This window comes from Camellia sinensis, chromosome 8 (assembly GCF_055761805.1).
Source record: "Camellia sinensis isolate YWXY chromosome 8, ASM5576180v1, whole genome shotgun sequence".
NCBI classification, from domain to species: domain Eukaryota; kingdom Viridiplantae; phylum Streptophyta; class Magnoliopsida; order Ericales; family Theaceae; genus Camellia; species Camellia sinensis.
In genome coordinates, this window is record NC_138968.1 from 73,837,217 (window position 1) to 73,854,677 (window position 17,461).

Below are 17,461 nucleotides of genomic sequence, written 5' to 3' on the forward strand. Positions count from 1 at the left end.
GAATATTGCCCAAAAAAAGAAGAAAAATAACCTGAGAAATTAAAGTGAAAAAACATAACAAAATGTGCTAAATATTGATAAACTAAAAGAAGAAAAGAAAAAAACCTAAGAACAACAAACAACAAATTTTCAATTTTTGTAGGATTTAAGCAAATAATTTATAATATTGATCAAACTGAAAAGCAAGTTTTGAAATTGTAAAATGTTACAGTTTCAAAGTATGATTATATTAAGTATTTATCCTTATTAAACAAACTGAAAAGCATGTTATGAAATTGTAAAATTTTACAGTTTTAAAGAATAATTAAATTCAGCACCAAAAAAATTGAAACTATAAAATGTTACGGGTGTGTTTGGTAACGTTTACGTTTTCAGTTTATATTTACAAAAATTTTATAAACTGGTTTATGTTTATTTTTTGTTTATTTTTAGAAAAACATAAACTAAAAACGCGTTTGGTAATTGACAAAATGTTTAAAAAAATTTTAAAATATAAAAAAGAGTGAGAAATGGCAAGTGGTGGCAAGTGGCGGCGGAAGACGGTGGTGGAAAGTGGTGACGGTGGGTGGCGGTGGGTGGTGGGGGGTGGGTGGGTGGGTGGGTGACGGTGACGGTGGCGGGTGGTGGTGGTGCGCGGGTGGTGGGTGGTGGTGACAGGTGGGTAGCGGATGGCGGGTGGTGGTAGGTGGTGGGTAGGTGGCGGGTGGTGGGTGGCGGGTGGGTGGGTGACGGTGGCGGGTGGTAGCGAGTGGGTGGGGGTGGTGGTGGTGGTGGTGGTGGCGGGTGGGTGACGGATGGCAAGTGGTAGTGGGTGGTGGCGGTCGGATGGTGGGTGGTGATGGTGGGTGGATGGGTGACGGTGGCGGGTGATGGGTGGTAACGAGTGGGTGGTGGCGGTGGTGGTGGCAGCGGCGGGTGGTGTGTGGTGATAGTATGTGGGTAGCGGATGGTGGGTGGTAGTGGTGGTGGTGGGTGGATGGGTGGGTGGGTGACGGTGGCGGGTGGTAAGTGGTAGTGAGTGGGTGGCGGTGGTGGTAGGTGGTGGTGGCAGGTAGGTGGCGGGGGTGGTGGTAGTGGGTGGGTGGGTGACGGTGGCGAGTGGTAGAAAGTGGGTGGTGGTGGTGGTGGTAGTGGTGGCAAGTGGGTGGCGAGTGGGTAGTGGTGGTGGTGGCGAGTGGGTGGCAGGTGGGCGGTGGTGGTGGGTGGCTGGTGGTGGCAAGTGGGTGGTGAGTGGTGGTGGCAAGTAAGTGGCGGGTGGTGGTGGCGGGCGGTGAATGGTAGTGGCAGGTAGTGGGTGGTAGCGGGTGGATGACATGTAGGTGGTGGTGGTGGTGGTGGCGAGGGGTGGGTGGTGATGGCAAGTGGGTGGTGATGGCAAGTGGGTGGCAGGTGGGTGGTGGGCGGTGAGGGTGGCAGGTGGGCGGTGGTGGTGGGTGGCTGGTGGTGGCAAGTGGGTGGTGAGTGGTGGTGGCAAGTAAGTGGCGGGTGGTGGTGGCGGGCGGTGAATGGTAGTGGCAGGTAGTGGGTGGTAGCGGGTGGATGACATGTAGGTGGTGGTGGTGGTGGTGGCGAGGGGTGGGTGGTGATGGCAAGTGGGTGGCAGGTGGGTGGTGGGCGGTGAGTGGTGGCGGCAGGTGGTGGTGGTGGAGGGTGGCAGGTGGGTGGTGGTGGAGGGTGGGTGGTGGGTGGTGGCGGCGGATGACGGTGGTGGAAAATGGTGGCGGGTGGTGGCTAATGTTGGGTGATAAAAAAAAAAAAAAAAACTGAAAACTCAAAATGGAAACACATTTTTTGTGTTTTCATTTTTTGGCCAAATTTATAAACTGAGACCACTGATTTATAAATAAAAAATTTTACCAAACAAGTTTTTATTTGAGTTTTTTAAATTTTTGTAAATATAAACAGAAAACTGAAAACGTAAGTGTTACCAAACGGCACCTACAGGTTTCACCGCCTGTAATTAAAATTCGAAAACAACTTGTTCAGAACTTGAAAATTTTCTCCATTATAATAGGGAAAATAAAAGTATAGATAGTACAAAAAAAGTATTAAAACTGAGAACTATAAAGAGATGCTTGTACTCTGACAACTAATTTTTAGTTTAGATATAGCCAGATCTAATGTATATTTACTCAGATTTGATGTAGATCTGAGTAGATTTACATCAGATTTGAGTAAATATACTCATCTTCTTTGTCGGAAACTCATCTCTTTCGCTGTCAGTGAACACGAAGTAAGGAGTTGGTATTCAGTAGTTGCCAGTGATTGTAGATTAGAAAAAAAAAAAAAAAAAAGAAGGCGTGGTTGTGGTAGATATTAGAGAAAGAGAGATATAGAGAAAAAATAATGTGTAAGGAAAGATGAAAAGATAAATGGGTATAGGACTTTTGAGTCTATTTAAAGGGTTTTGAGATTAAATAAAATACACACTTTTCAAAAAAAAAAAATGTGAATAATTTACCCAAAAATTAAATAAACCATCTCTTGCTAGTAGCTACGTATGTTGAGAGGGTGATTTGGCTGGTTTAGACTTATAAGTTTATGCTACTAGTTTGGTGCAATTTGGTGTAATTTATTGTAAATTAAAAATCATTAATTTAAAAGTAAAAGTTAAAAGCATATTTTATTCAATTTTTAAAAATCATCTTTTTTCGACTTAATTTAACCAATTTTTGTCTGATATAAGTAGAAATTCACTAAATAATCTAACACAAACTTGAAGAATAAAAAAATTATAAACAACGCAAATAAACTGCACCAAACAACTTCTTTAAAAACGAGAAATAAATACTTCGTAGTTCAAAAAAAAAAAAATTTCTCCAAAAATACCATTATTGATTGTTAAAAGCTCAATATCACGATGTTAGCATATTATTTTCAAATCTGTAATGGCTTTAAAATTTAGAAATTAATATTGTTTTTTTTTATCTACATCTTTAGTTTTACTTAAATAATTTTTTTTTTTTTTAAATCCTCTCATTAAGATCTATAAAACAAGGGCATTGTTATATAAGTCTACAAATTATATCTAATTTTTAAGTTCAATAATGTGATAATCAATTAGGATATCTAAGATAACACATTCTTTCATATCTTCTCAATCATTGATCAATCATATTATTTACCCATCATCGGGTCTAGAAAATGAATCTAAAAAGTGGGTTTGTATATGTAGACACCCCATTTTTGACTGACCTTAAGACTTAGACGTCATCGATTGAGCGCTCGGTGATAGTGCATCTTGTGCTCATTTCGAGTTTCTGGAGTTTTCGGCTAAGTACCTTGCCTCCGGACCTCTGAACTTTTTGTGTTTTGGCTCGGTTTGTGGACCAAGCCTTCTTGACCTTGCCTGGAGGGAAGAGAGAGGTCCGTAGACCACTTTTCCCTCTGCTAAGCCAGTTTTCGATTTCTAGAGTCTTTGGTTGTGCACCTTGTCTCGGGACCGCTTAACGTTCTCCTTTTGGTATGGTTTTTGGACCATGCCTTGTTGCCTTGGTCTAGAGGAACACTGAGGTCTGGGAGACCACTTTTTGCGGTCGTAGACCACTTTTCCCTCGTAGACCGCTTTTGGTGCCTGTGGACTAGTTTTCGGGGTTTCCGGCTGCGCGCCTTGTCCCCCGGACTCTTGTCTTGCATTCTTTTTGGTTTGTTTTTGGCACAACCCTTGTTTTCCTTGCTTGGAGGGTGGAATGAAGGTGGAATGAAGGTGGGAGACCAGTTTCTCTCCCTGAAAACCACTTTTCTCCCCCGCCAGCTAGTTTTCTGGTCGGCCAACTGGTTTTCTTGGTCTTTGGACCACCAAAAGTGGTCGGCCACCACACCATTGGCTTGCTTTCAGTGTGCAGACCACCTCTCCCCACCTGCCGACCACTTTCTTTCCTAGTAGACCACTACAAGTAGTTTGCCGACCACTTTAAGTGGTCGGCAGCTTTCCAGCACCTTTTTGAAGATCTTTTGGTGCCAGCTGTAACAGCTAGAGGGCACAGAAACCATCCTCCATATAGAGGAATGGCTTGAAGGCCTAAGCTTGTTCAACAAGCTTAAACTTTGGTTCTCTATAAAAGAGAACCTCCCCCTTCTTGCCTTAGGTTCAGAATTTTGGCATTGAGCTATAGATACACACCTATCTCTATATTTGCTCATTCTCTCTTGTTTTGTGCTTAAAAGTGCATTTTCATCATACTATTGCATACAAACACACACTCAAACACCATGCTCTTGTTGCTGAGGCACTTTGAAGCTAGTTTTGGTGTTTTTGCACTGGCTTTGATCCAAGAAAGCTGCTGGAGTTGTTGTTCTAAAGTGGTTCTACAAGGGTGACCTTCTAACCTGTTAAACCCTTGTTTTTGATTAAGTTTTTGGCCCTACTTGCATGTTGTTTTAGGCCTAACTTTCTACTACAAAAAGTTCTGATTTTGCATGCTTGTAATGTTTGTTTGAGGTCTCTTTTGTGTTGGGGGTGATCTACTCCCTTGCATGCCTTGTTTGGCTTTGTTTTGCACCATCACTTTAGGCCCTTGAGATCACTTTCTCTTGGCTTTTTAACCACTAAAATCCAGTGGATTTTCAGTGGTAAAACTTGTGTTTTGAGATCCCAAATAGGAGAGGGTCATTCCCTCTCCTTGTTTCTTAGTTGCATGCTTTGTATGCCTCATGTTTGAGCATGTTTATCTAGCTTGTGTTGGCTTGTTCTCAGCCTATTTTTGGAATTATTTCAGCATTTCATACCACTGTTTTGACTTGGTTTGGTCACCTCATGCATGTTGTTTACACTTGTGGTGTAATCCTTACAAACTAGCTTTTTGTGCTTCATGAAGTGGCATGTCTTTCTAGCATATTTTGAGTCCATCTCAGTAGGTTTTTGGTGTTTTTTTAACATGCCTTAGATCTTTTTTGGCTTGGTTTGATAGCCCCATGCATGCTTCATGCACTTGTAGTGCATTTCCATTCACTAGCTTAATGTGTATCATGCTTTGAACCATCATTCTAGCATGATTTTGGCTTAACTTTAAGAAGCTTTTGTTTATGTTTTACCATGGTTAAGCTCTATTTTAAGTGTTTTGGGTCATGCATGCATTGCTTTGTATAGCCATGGTTCAATCTAGCTCACTAGCTTTGAGTTTCCAAGCCACTAGCATGCATTGCTTGGGCTATTTTCCTGATTTGGCATCATTTCATATGTGATTTCAGTGCATGTAGTGTGGTCATACACTCACATCTGTCACTCTTTCAATGCATTGGAGGATTTATGCTTTAAGCCTTAAACATGAGCCATTGTGTATGCCATCATGCCTAAGCTTGCAAGCTATCATTTCAGTGTGTATTTGGGGTTATTTTGCCATGATATAACTCTGATTTTTGTTGGCGAAGCCATCTCATGCTTGGTCTTGGCACTTATAGTGTAATCCTACCTTTTGGCCTTGCATACATCATGCTTTATGCCCTTCATGTTAGCTTGTTTTAGCTTTGGTCCACGCATGTTTTAGTATCATTTTAGCATGCTTTAGGACTATTTTGGGTTATACTTGCCATATGCTTCATGTATTGCATAGCTGTAGTGCAATTGGCCTTGCTAGCTTTGAGTTTTGAGCATCATAACATGCTTCATTTGTGTTGTTTGGATGATTTGGCATCACTTAACATGACATTTCAGAGCATGTAGCATTGCCATGCTTCCACTTCTTTCACCCTTTAAGTGCCTCTAAGGGTTGTGTATTGTTGCCTTGTTTATGGCCTAGTATGTATGCATGTGTGCCTAGACTTTTGAGCTCCTAACTTAGCATGTTTTGGTCATTGTCTTGACCTATGTGAGCTCTGTCCATGTTTGGTTCATTCATTTGTCCCATGTATTGCATGCCCCCTTGTGTAGTCCTCTTTGGTAGATTTATGCTTTAAGAACCCTAGCATGCCATGCTTGTATTGATTGCATGATTTGGCATCATTTCATACCTGATTTTAGTGCATATAGTGTGGCTACACTTTTTGATTTGTCACTCCTTGAGAACTCTTGAGAGTTGTGCTCTTATGCCTAGTTGATAGGCCAATGCATGTGCATGCATGTCTTGCCTTTTGGTGCCTTGATTTTAGCATTATGGCCACTGATTTGGGCATGATTGAGGTCTGTCCATTTTTAGTTTAAGTCCATTGAGCATGTTGTTCAAATGTTGTTACATTGCATCATGTTTGCATGCTTGAGTTGCATTGTGTTTTGCATGCTTGTTGTTTACATTGTTGATGCATACTTATGTTGCATTTCATTATGCTTGCATTATTGTTTGCTTTGTGTTGAAATGCTTATGTTGCCTTGCATTGTGTATGCATGTCATTAGCATTGATAGGTTTCTCATGTTGCATTGCATTGTGTATGCATGCATTACATTGTGTTTAGCATGCTTGAGTTGAATTGCATTTGTTTAGATTGGGTGTTAGTCCAAACACGAGAAACGAGGGACGTTTCATACTTGAAATGATGAAACATGCCTCATTTCTCAGTCATCGACCCTCTTGATCATGCATGATAAAGATTAAGGCATTTATGTGTTATGTGTGCATTCATTTACATTGATTCGTGCAATCTTGCCTCTTTGGCCATCATGCATCGAGATGCGCGATTGGTGGCCCGAGAGTCAAGAACTGCACTCCCTTGAGCTCATGAAATGATAGGGAGAGTGGTTGTGCACACATATCTTACAAATACATTGCCATGCCCCTTCTTGTTCTCTGTTGCAGCAAACTGGAGAAGTGCGGCAAAAACTGGTCGGCAGACCAGTAAAAGTGGCTGGCCGACCACTTTTTCTTGTCTGCGGCAATGGTAAGTGGTTTACAAGTGGTTGGCACCACCAACATGTGGTCGGAAGCCTTCCTATAGGTTCCCATGGTGGAGTTGAAACTATCTAGAGCTTTGTGCAGTGTTCTGAGAACAATTGAAAACAGAGGCAAATTGGGGCATCGCGATGGATTTTCAAACGAGGTGACCGAGCATGCATGCGCTTCTCGCTCTGAGGCCCCTTTTATTTGCTTCACTTAGTTGCTTTGCTTAAGCTAACTAATGCTTTGTTTTTGTACTTAAGTAGTTAATGTACTTAGCTATTCAATTTGTGTTGTAATAATTAGTTAGTAACTTGTTAGTTAATTAGCTTGTTTTGTAATAATTAGTTTAATTAGCTTAGATTAGCTAGTTAGCTCATTATTCGGACCCTCCGTCTAGAGGGCACAACTGTTGCAATAAGCATGCGTGTGTGTGATGCATGTCTTCCAACCTCCATTTTTTTCTCCCTTTTACTTAACCGCTTACGATGGTTAGTTTTAGGGCATGTTCCAATTAGCATCCTTATGCTTCGCATGCGTGCACCCATTCATCTGTATTGCATGCACCGGGCTCGACGCATCATACTAACTACATTGTATTTCAATACATTTACTTGAATACGTGTTCAAACAGCATGTTATCAAGTTGCATTCACATGACTTCTTAGAATAGCCAAGCCTATCTTAGTTGCATTTTTGCATGTGTTGCGTTAGCCATCTTAACATGAACCAGGATCATGCATGATTTCTAACTAGTTCTCTGTTTTGGCTCGGAGTACACTGTGAGTGTTTTCGCTTTAGCATACTGCATGAGATGTGTATGTTGCCATGTTAGCATGCTTGCCATGAGGCTATGTGCTTAAGTGATTAACTGCTTGAATGCCTGTGGGTGGAGGTTTGATTGCTTGAATTGGGACAATTCATCAAAATGTGTGTTTTAAGCCCACTTGAGAGTGGCAAAATCATGTTTTGTAAGCCCACTTGAGGGTGGCAAAATCCAAGACTTAGCCTACTTGCGAGTAGCACCTCTAAACCGTTTTCAAACAAACGAACATGAAATGTTTTGTTCCAACTTAGGCGATCTAGTCTATACTTGTATGCTGTGTGCATCACATAGTAAACTAGCTAATAAACCAGAATAAGAACACATGTGTTTTCAAAAACAACATATGACGTTTAGTAGAGGCCGATCTTTGATCAGGCGAGTGGGGGTGTCATGACCCAAAACCGCCCCCGTGGGTTAAGGACATAACCAGCCAGTAATCATAAGATTACCTACGGCCTCAAACCAAAACAAATGTATTTTAACAGAGTTAATGGGGGCCAAACGGAAGCAGTTCAAAACTTTGTCCTTAGAGTTGTGCTTACATGGCACATCCAAACAACCAAACATATATACATTAATAACTCACAACAGAAATACAGTAGCATAAGTTCTGTACAAATAGGATCATCCAAAAACTAAGTCAACCCGTGAAAACTATACACAGACGTATACAAAAACTTCGCCAACATGACAACATAAAACAAAATAACAAAAAGGCGAAGGCGAGTCTCGTGCGTGAGACACGTGGGCTGACTCTCCAAGAACCTGGTCGCTCCATGCAGACTTCACTGGGGTTAGGTCTGGACCTCTCTTGGCTCACCTACAAACACATGAATGAGCGTGAGCGAAAGCCTAGTGAATAATATCAAATAAAGTAAATACATTGGAACATTATACATCAGACGGCCTCGGGCCTAATTCATTCATGTCAAACTGGCCTTTGGCCTTTTCGAACGTTCATATCAGACTGGCCTTTTGGCCTTATCAAATTTTCGTATCAAACTGGCCTTTCGGCCCTTCCAAACTTGTCATATCAATTTGGCATTTAAGCCTTTCAAACTTGTCATATCAAACTGGCATTTAAGCCTTTCAGACTTTCATTTCAAACTGGCATTTAAGCCTTTCAGACTTGTCATATCAAACTGGCATTTAAGCCTTTCAGACTTTCATTTCAAACATGGAAATCCATAGCAACTCTCTACATGCATGTGTTCTATGACTTCAAATTCAAAAAATTCAACTCAATTTCCTTATAACCAAACTAATTCATGTTCTTGGCCATTAATCAAACTTGAATCTACAATTTACAAACAAAAATCCATGAGTTTACTTACCTAAGAGTTCAATCTTCCAAACTATAACAAACTCTTGAGTAAACTTCCAAAATCTCCAAGTTTCTTGACCAAACCTTCAATCTCCCACACACTCTCTCTCTCTAACGACCCTCTCTTCTCTTCTTAGAGTTTATCAACAGCCAAAATGAGGTAAATGAGGGAAATTGAGTGTATAAAGGCCCACCACTCATACATTATTTTATTATAAACAATTGGGCACTTAATTTATTAATTTAATCTAATTAATTCGATCCAAATCAATTTTCAATTAAATTTCACCGTAGGCTCTAAAAATTATGCCAATCACAATGGCGTAATCAGTTTTGGTTTTGATGGCTGATAAGGCCTTCAATTTAATTTCCAAAGCAAATAATCAAACAGATATTCCTACGGTGAACAGATAGAAATTCAAAACCACATATTTTCACATAATGGCACACAAAATCATATTAACACATAATCCTACTCATTTTAAGGACCAATTAACATATTACGGAACAGGGATATCACAGGGGGTGCTCATTTCAGGACCTTCCCCTCTCGTACCCAAGTTCCCGAGCCGAGACAACTTTGGTGATGACGGACACGTGGCCTTAGGTACGAGTCAGGGTTTCCTAAATTTCCCAAAAAAAAAATATTTAGGTGGCAACTCTGTATCTGGCAAAGCAGTCCATGTTTGACACTTCTTTATTAAAATCGATTTTCCAAAATGTTTTGCCGAATTTGGAATCTTTGATGATTTATTAGGTCCCACGTTGCACTTTGTGAGATTAGATTCAGAACCATAACAAGAGTCCGAACTGTAGTAGCTAAGAACAAACGATTCGCGCCCTCGCGCGCAGAGCGGCGTTCCGGGCAGTCTGCAGTTTCTGGCGACTCTGCTAGGGATTTAGAGAACTCGACTCGAACTCATGATATCTTGTTTTGTTTACACTTATGTGTTTCTTTGCATTGCATTTGCATTGGCGCACCTAAGACACCGTGTTTGCCGCCTGCTATTCCTGAACGGTTTGCCTGAGGCTGCGTGCCATAAAGCTGACCTGTTACGGGCTCTGCCACGATGGGAACACAAACCTCGGTTTTTACCAAGGCACCCTTTTTGACTATTCGACCTAGTGCATATCAAAATCCATAGTAACTATTCCAAGCTAGGACAGGTTGCTTACCCGATTGTAGGTTGTTTGAAATCGCTGTGTGTGTAGTGAAACCCTAGCTCCTGACAAGATAGGACAAGGAAACCCTATCCCTCCATAGGGGTGTTTTGGCTCTTACTTGCTTTCTATGTGCTTTTAGAGTGTGCCTCTACAGGAATGCATGTATCAGTTTGCAAGTCTGGGTATCAAGCCTGTGGGCATCAGTATTTGGGAATCAGTTTTACCTGAGGGTATCAGATCTGGGGTAGTGATTTGGGAACAGTGATCAGTGTTTGAGAACAGTGTATTCAGCTTACAATATCAACTGTGTGTTGTGTTTATTTAAGCCGTTATGTTGTCCGTTTTTCTGGTTATTTGTTTCCTTATTATGCTTTATTTATCTTTTTACAAGGTAGTTTAGCACCATTCCTTCTGACTACGCAGATATTTCCCAAGCACTCTGGGTTAGAGGTCGAAGACTTCATCGATCCAAGGATCTGATAGACGGACAACCAGTGTTCCTTTCTTTACCTCCGATTGCTAGACGGAGGTCAGTTAGACGCAGTGCATTAGTATAGTGGTTACCAGATCAGTGGTCTTTATCCACTCCACCAGTGAATAGCCAGGCTGAGGTTTCAATTTCTACTGCAGAGATAAATATACCGGTTGTTCAGTTAGACCAGCATCTTATGGCAAGTATGGAAGAGATGATGCATCAGCTCTAAGAAACTATGTAAGCCATGCAGCGAGATGCTGCCCGCCAAGCAGAGTTGGCCGTGCGCCAAGTAGAGGTAGTGGCTCAACAAACAGAACTGATTACTAGACTTCAGCAGTAGTAACAACCACAGCAAGCCGGAGCATCTTCTTCGCACCCACCTCCTCCCCCACTTAGAGTTCCAACACTCAAGGACACCGCAAATGTCCAAGAAAATACGGACGTCCCAACAGGGCCGGCTCTGCCCCCAATCTTACCCAAGCTGTCCAAAGCGCCCACCAACCTAGTGGATATACCGTTTGAGTTCGAGGTGGATCCAACACCGCTAAAAGTGAGCAAGCTAGAAAAGCTGTTCAAGAAGGCTCAAGGCGTGAAATCCATTCCGGATATAGAGGATAGATACACTGACTCGGCTGTGACTCTGCCAGATCGGTTTAAAATGCCGCACATAGACCGCTTTGACGGGTCTGGGGATCCTATGGTACACTTGCGGCTGTTCTTGGATATCCTAAGGCCGATGGGCCTCTCCAGATTGCAGAAGCTTTCCCTTTTCGGCCGGACCTTGTCGGGTGTTACGGCTATTTGGTATGCAAAGTTGGAGGACTTTGTCAAGAGAAGTTGGGAGGAGATGGCTGAGGCCTTTATAGGTCAATACTTCTACAACACGCAGATCGAGGTCACAACACGTGATCACAAGACAACTAGGCAAGAGCCAAAGGAGAGCTTCTCCGACTTCGTAACCCGTTGGAGGGCAAAAGCCTCGATGATGACCATTAGGCCGGTTGACAAAGATCAGATACGGATGGTTGTGCGCAACCTCCAGCCCAAGCTTATGCAAAGATGATTGTCCTCCCCCTTCCTACCTTTACGGATCTACATGAGATCGGGGTACAGATCGAGGACACCATGAAACAGGGTCTGATTGACCATGAGAGAGAGAAGCCCAAGAGGGCATTCAACCGCAGTACAAATGCAGGCACGAGTAGTGCTGCAGCTGCTAGAACTTTAGATGTGGGCATTAGGAATGGCAACGGGGCGGGGCGGGGAGGGGCCGGGGATCACACTCCCCGTCCCCGATGGTAGAAATTTCCGTGTCCCCGGCCCCGATCCCCGACGGGGAGCCTATTACCACCCCCACCCTCGCCCCCTAACGGGGATCGGGGATCCCCGACCCCGAAGATTCCTTGGTAAAAAAAAAAAAAAACCAAAACATAGATTTTCAATAACAACAGATCTGAGCATATTTCTTCATCATCATCAACAACAACACACCCATACATCAAATTTAACATATATATTCAACAAATCGCACAGATCAGAAATCAGATGTAAAAAATAAAAAATAAAAAATCAGAAGCATTCACAGAGAGAGAGAGAGAGAGAGAGAGAGAGAGAGAGAGAGAGAGGTCAAGAACAAGCTCAAGAGTTGTCGACAATGGCAGCCGAATCATCATCTTCCTCATCAGCCCCAGTTCTAAAAAAATTAATACCCAACAGACATACCCAAAAGCATGAGATCGCCGGGGAGCCCGAACAGAGAGGAGGAGGGAGATCGGCGGGGAGCTCGAACAGAGCCGCCGTGGCTAGCCTCTTAGGGCTGTGGTTGCGGCAGAGTTTGGAGAGGAGGGGGGGTCTCATTCGTTGGTCGAACTGAGGAAGAGGAGGAGGGAGATTGGCGAGAGATCTGCGGGTAGAGTAGGGAGATCGGCGGGGAGAGAGAGAGGAGGAGGGAGATCAGCGAGAGAGAGAGAGAAAGAGAGAGAGGCGGTGTGACTCACACCGTGTGAGAGTTGTGTGTGTTTTAGGGTTTGATTTATATATATATATATATATATGGGGGTATAATAGTAATTTTATATTGAGGAAACGGGGACAGGGTTGGGGAACGGGGATAGGGCCGGGGTCGGGCTGGGTACAGGGCTGAGACAGTTATCCCCGTCCCCGTCCCCGCCCGAAACTGATTGGGGATTAATTTTTGAATACCATCCCTGCCCCGTTGGGGATATTTTTCAGAAAAAAATAGCTTAAATCGGGGTCGGGGGGTCGGGTCCCCGTCGGGCCGGGTTTAAATTGCCATCCCTAGTGGGCATGGTCACCACCACAACCCCAAAAACCCTTGCAGCTACACCCTTCACTGGTGTGTCCGGAAGTAGCTCGCAAATAGCCAGATATGCACCCCGAGGCCAGAGAACCTTTACCCCGCTGTACATGTCTCTGTCCAAAGCTTTGGGGGTTCTGATCAAGAAAGGGCACTTGAAGCCCCTAGAGCTGCGGCCATTACCAGAAAAGCTTCCTCCCTCCCATAACCCGGCGAAGTACTGCGCCTTTCACCAACAACATGGTCACGAAACCGACCAGTGCTTTAGATTGCGTCATGAGATTCAGGATCTCATCGACAACAGGGTGATAGTGCCTCCAGAGAAGCCGAATGTCACCACCAACCCACTCCTACCACATAACCAAGCTCCACCTCCCAAACGCATCAACCTAATCCAAACCTTGGCCATTCCATATGACCCGAGCATATACAATAGTGATATTTATGGGTTTAGTCGACTCATCTTAAATCACTAAGTTGTGTGTGTTTTTTAAGCTAACAAAGCTAAAAGTAGAAATCTGTTTTTAGTAACTTTGCCACACAATCCACATTTTTTGAATTCCATTGTTAAGAACCTGAGAAACACTAAGCAAAATTGCATTGCACATTCAAAATTCCTAAGTTGTAAAATACATATAATTATGTCTTTAGTGGATTTTTTTCTTCATTATATGCATACACTTATATGTATTTATGAATTTCCTTTTACACCTTTATTATTATGAACTAAGAAGCTTGCATATGCTGCACATAAGCAATGGTTTGATTCACTTCTGTTAGTGCATAATTTGTTATTTTTCATGTGATATTATCAGGCACCTGCACCTTCAACTCCTGCAGAAAAGGTCCGCAAGAAGACAAGTGCAAAAGAAAGTGTACACAAGGGAAAAATTCTTGAAGCAGTAAAGGAAGTGCCACTGGATCCTATGGCAGAAAAACTTCACTAAGAAAAGTAAAATAATTGATCTCATTCTTCTTGTTTTTAGCTAGGTCATGTTTAGATATTTAGATAAATTTTTTAGAGGAAGAGAACCCGATTTTGTTTGGTTTAGTTTACTTGCTAATGTCACTCTTATTTATATTTCTGTTGTGGAATATTTAATGCTTTGAAAGTGACATTTTATTTTACAGCACTTTTGGATCTTACATTTATTAGTATGTCTGTCAGAGGTAGAGGACGGGGAGCCTATGTGTCCAACAAATTAGCAGCTACATCTTTTGCATCCACATCTACTTAGTCAATTTCTCATCTACGTCAAAGTTTGTGCCCCTAACAACATCTGCATCAGCATCTATGCATGAAGTTATATCACAATTTTCATACTTGGATACTTATAGCACGAACTGTTGTATTACTGGTAAGTTCGTAAATATTTTAGTTTTATGTTCTATTTTGGTTGTTTGTTTCTTCTTTTCATCCAATTCATATGTTGACATTTTTTTTCTTATATGTTGTTTTTAATAGATACAACCGAGCGTAAGAAAGGAGGTGGGAAGTCATGAACCCTCACATTAGTCAAGATAAAAAGTCAAGGGAAGCAATTGCATGTTGAAAGTTGGAGGATTACTGGGAATCCATTGGGAAAGTGGTCTGATAAATTCACCACCAAGTTGGGGATAATCACTAGGCAATTTGCCCTACAAAATGTGCCAAATTGGATTCTTATTAGTCCCGAAGATAAAGAAACACTAATTGCATACATTCGAGTAAGATAGTTTTTTTTCGTCTAGTTTAATATTCCCTTCTAGTTTATGAATTATGTTGCTCAATATTTTGAAGTGTTTAATTTTATTGGTATGGCAGGAAGGTTTCATTTTTAGTAATGAAACTTATGCTATTGCTTCTATCCTTGGAATGATGAAACTCCGGTACAAGAACTATGACTTTAATCTATGCCAACATTTTAGAAGTTTCCCTACAATGGAATCAGCCCTTGCAAACCCACATGAAGATATCAAAAAAGAGGTGTGGCAATACTTGTGTCAATTGTGAGTTGATAAGATGTACCAGGTAATGTTTCAAATTATAAATATTAAAATTATTCTTTAGAAGTTACATGTTGAAATTGATAATAAAAGTCAATAACTTTGCATATACTATAAATTAGATTTAATTGTTGAATTAACTAGGTTACATTTGCTAGATGTACCAGGTAATGCACTTGCACACACTTGTGCTGAGACTACAGCTCTTGTGCAAGCTACTTGTACGTGGGTTGCTGATGATGCTACAATTGGTGCTGTAGTTGAGGCTACTGCTATGGATGTGGCTGTAGCTATTGCTAAGTATTTGGGCACATAAACTTGATTTCTTTTGAATACATTTTTACACTTCATACAGGAAAAGTGTTAGAAAAACAAGAAAAATCAATTTGAGCTTAAGTTCCTCCACACTGCTGGCTCAAAGTCATTTAGAAAGGTGTAATATGATGAGGTAAGCTATAGAGTTGGTGTACTTTCTTCTTGAAGTTGTGACAATATTGAAGACCTTTAAATCATAGTGTATATTTGAGTATTTTGTTGATGCAACTGAGATTGAAAACCAAGAGAATAAGTACTCATATATTGAGATTTTCGAATTCCACCTAGCAATGTTAAATTCATTATAGTACTCGATGGATAATGTCTTTAGAATGTAGGGTCTTCTTGGCACTTTTGGATCAATATTCCTTCATCTTGGTTTTATGTCCTACTTATTAAAAGTATGTATTATGTTATACCTATGTAAGGTTGTGTTTTGGATTTGATGGATTTGAAATGTAGGGTCTTCATGGCACTTAACTGATGATGTATTATGTTATACTTTTTTTTTTTATTTTTTTATTTCTTTTTTTTGGTGATGTATGTATTCTATAGGATACTAACTATAAAGGTTTTGACAGTGAGACGAGGATAGATAAGAGGTTGGACTTGTTGATTTGTATCACAAGATACACTTTAATCAGAAAAGGCAAGGATGGTTCCACAATGAAACTGAAATTAGACATGTAAGAATTTTCTAATGTTAAATATAAGTATTTTCCTGTTAATGAATACTTGCCTAAGGAATTAGTAGTGAACATAAAGAAAACAAATGCTATATATATAATGGACAAGTAAGTTTATTTCATTTCATGAACAACTATACAAAAAAACTTAAGAGCGGGAGAATGAAGCTATAGAAGATGGATCTGGCCCACTATCTGATGAGCAACTTTCCATTGAGGTGTTTGGGTGTAAGTATAGCTACATAAGTGGTTTAAGACGTGGTTCGAAGCTTGGTATGATAGCATCTGGTTGACGTACTCATGCTGCTCTTGAAATAGAAAATAAGGAAACCAGAAGGGAGTTTGAAGAGCAATGGAGAATCAATGAGGAACTAAATGCAATAGTGCAAAACTTGGAGTCTAATATCATGGAGGTTAATCCCAAGATTGATTTGATGCTGCAACAAATTAGTCGGCGAGGATTTTACTCTTAATTTATCATCACAGTAAGTACCTTTTGTATATAACCAGTTCATATATTAATGAAAATGCTATCACAATCATTTCCGTTGCATGCTCATAACCTGAAGTCCACTTTGGCACTGCCTGTGGAATAAGTTTAGACTGTAGCTTCTACATATGATTCTGAAGACGGCTTAGATAAAGAAACTAAGGCTCTAAGGTAAATTCTACATTCTAAAGATGATGTAATACCCCTAAATAACAACAATAGATAATCCTATAAAGTACGCTAATTGTGCAGAAACTAATAAGATTACATTCTTTCATTAATTCACTTGATAATCATTACAAAAGGTAACACATGCATCATACATTCACAAACTCTAGATTTTGAATCTATAGCATATGACACAAGGCGATATAAGTAAAATGAAAGGAAATTCAGAGAAGTTCATGCCTTAGTGGCTACATATTTCCAAGACGACACTTGGTTACAACAAAAGTGGGTCAAACCCAAAATAAGTAAAAAGTTTGAGACTTGTACAAAAGATATTTATAACAAAGAAAAACAAAATAAGTCTTCAACTCCACGATCCTCCCAAGCTAAGTCCTTGGCAGAGGTATATCATCAGCACTTGAAAGTTAGTTTCCACATAGGGTGAGCTAAAACAAAGTAGAGAATACTTGAATACACTGTATGATGCTCAACAAAGTCATATGGTGAATGCATATGCACACCACATACCAAAATGCTACATTTTCTCTTTCAAAACAATGCAATGCCATAATTACAAATAAATTTGTAAAACAATATTTTTTAAATTAGAAAATAAGGTAGTGGATACATAACATGGTAATCTCTAGAAACGTATCTGCCAATAGGCTATACAAGCACTACCAAAGCCATTTTATCGGTACTAACCAAAATGATCAGCACCTAATCACGCGAGTTTCTGGACTTTCACCAAGGACACAGGCCAACATAAATGATACCACAACCACACCCCCTAACTAGGTTCACCAAGGTATTCACCCTTTTTTTTTTTCTCAAAATAATACCTTTTAATGTATGAGTATGAAGCAACGTTCAATGCAAGATGTACGAGTAGTTGATTTCAAT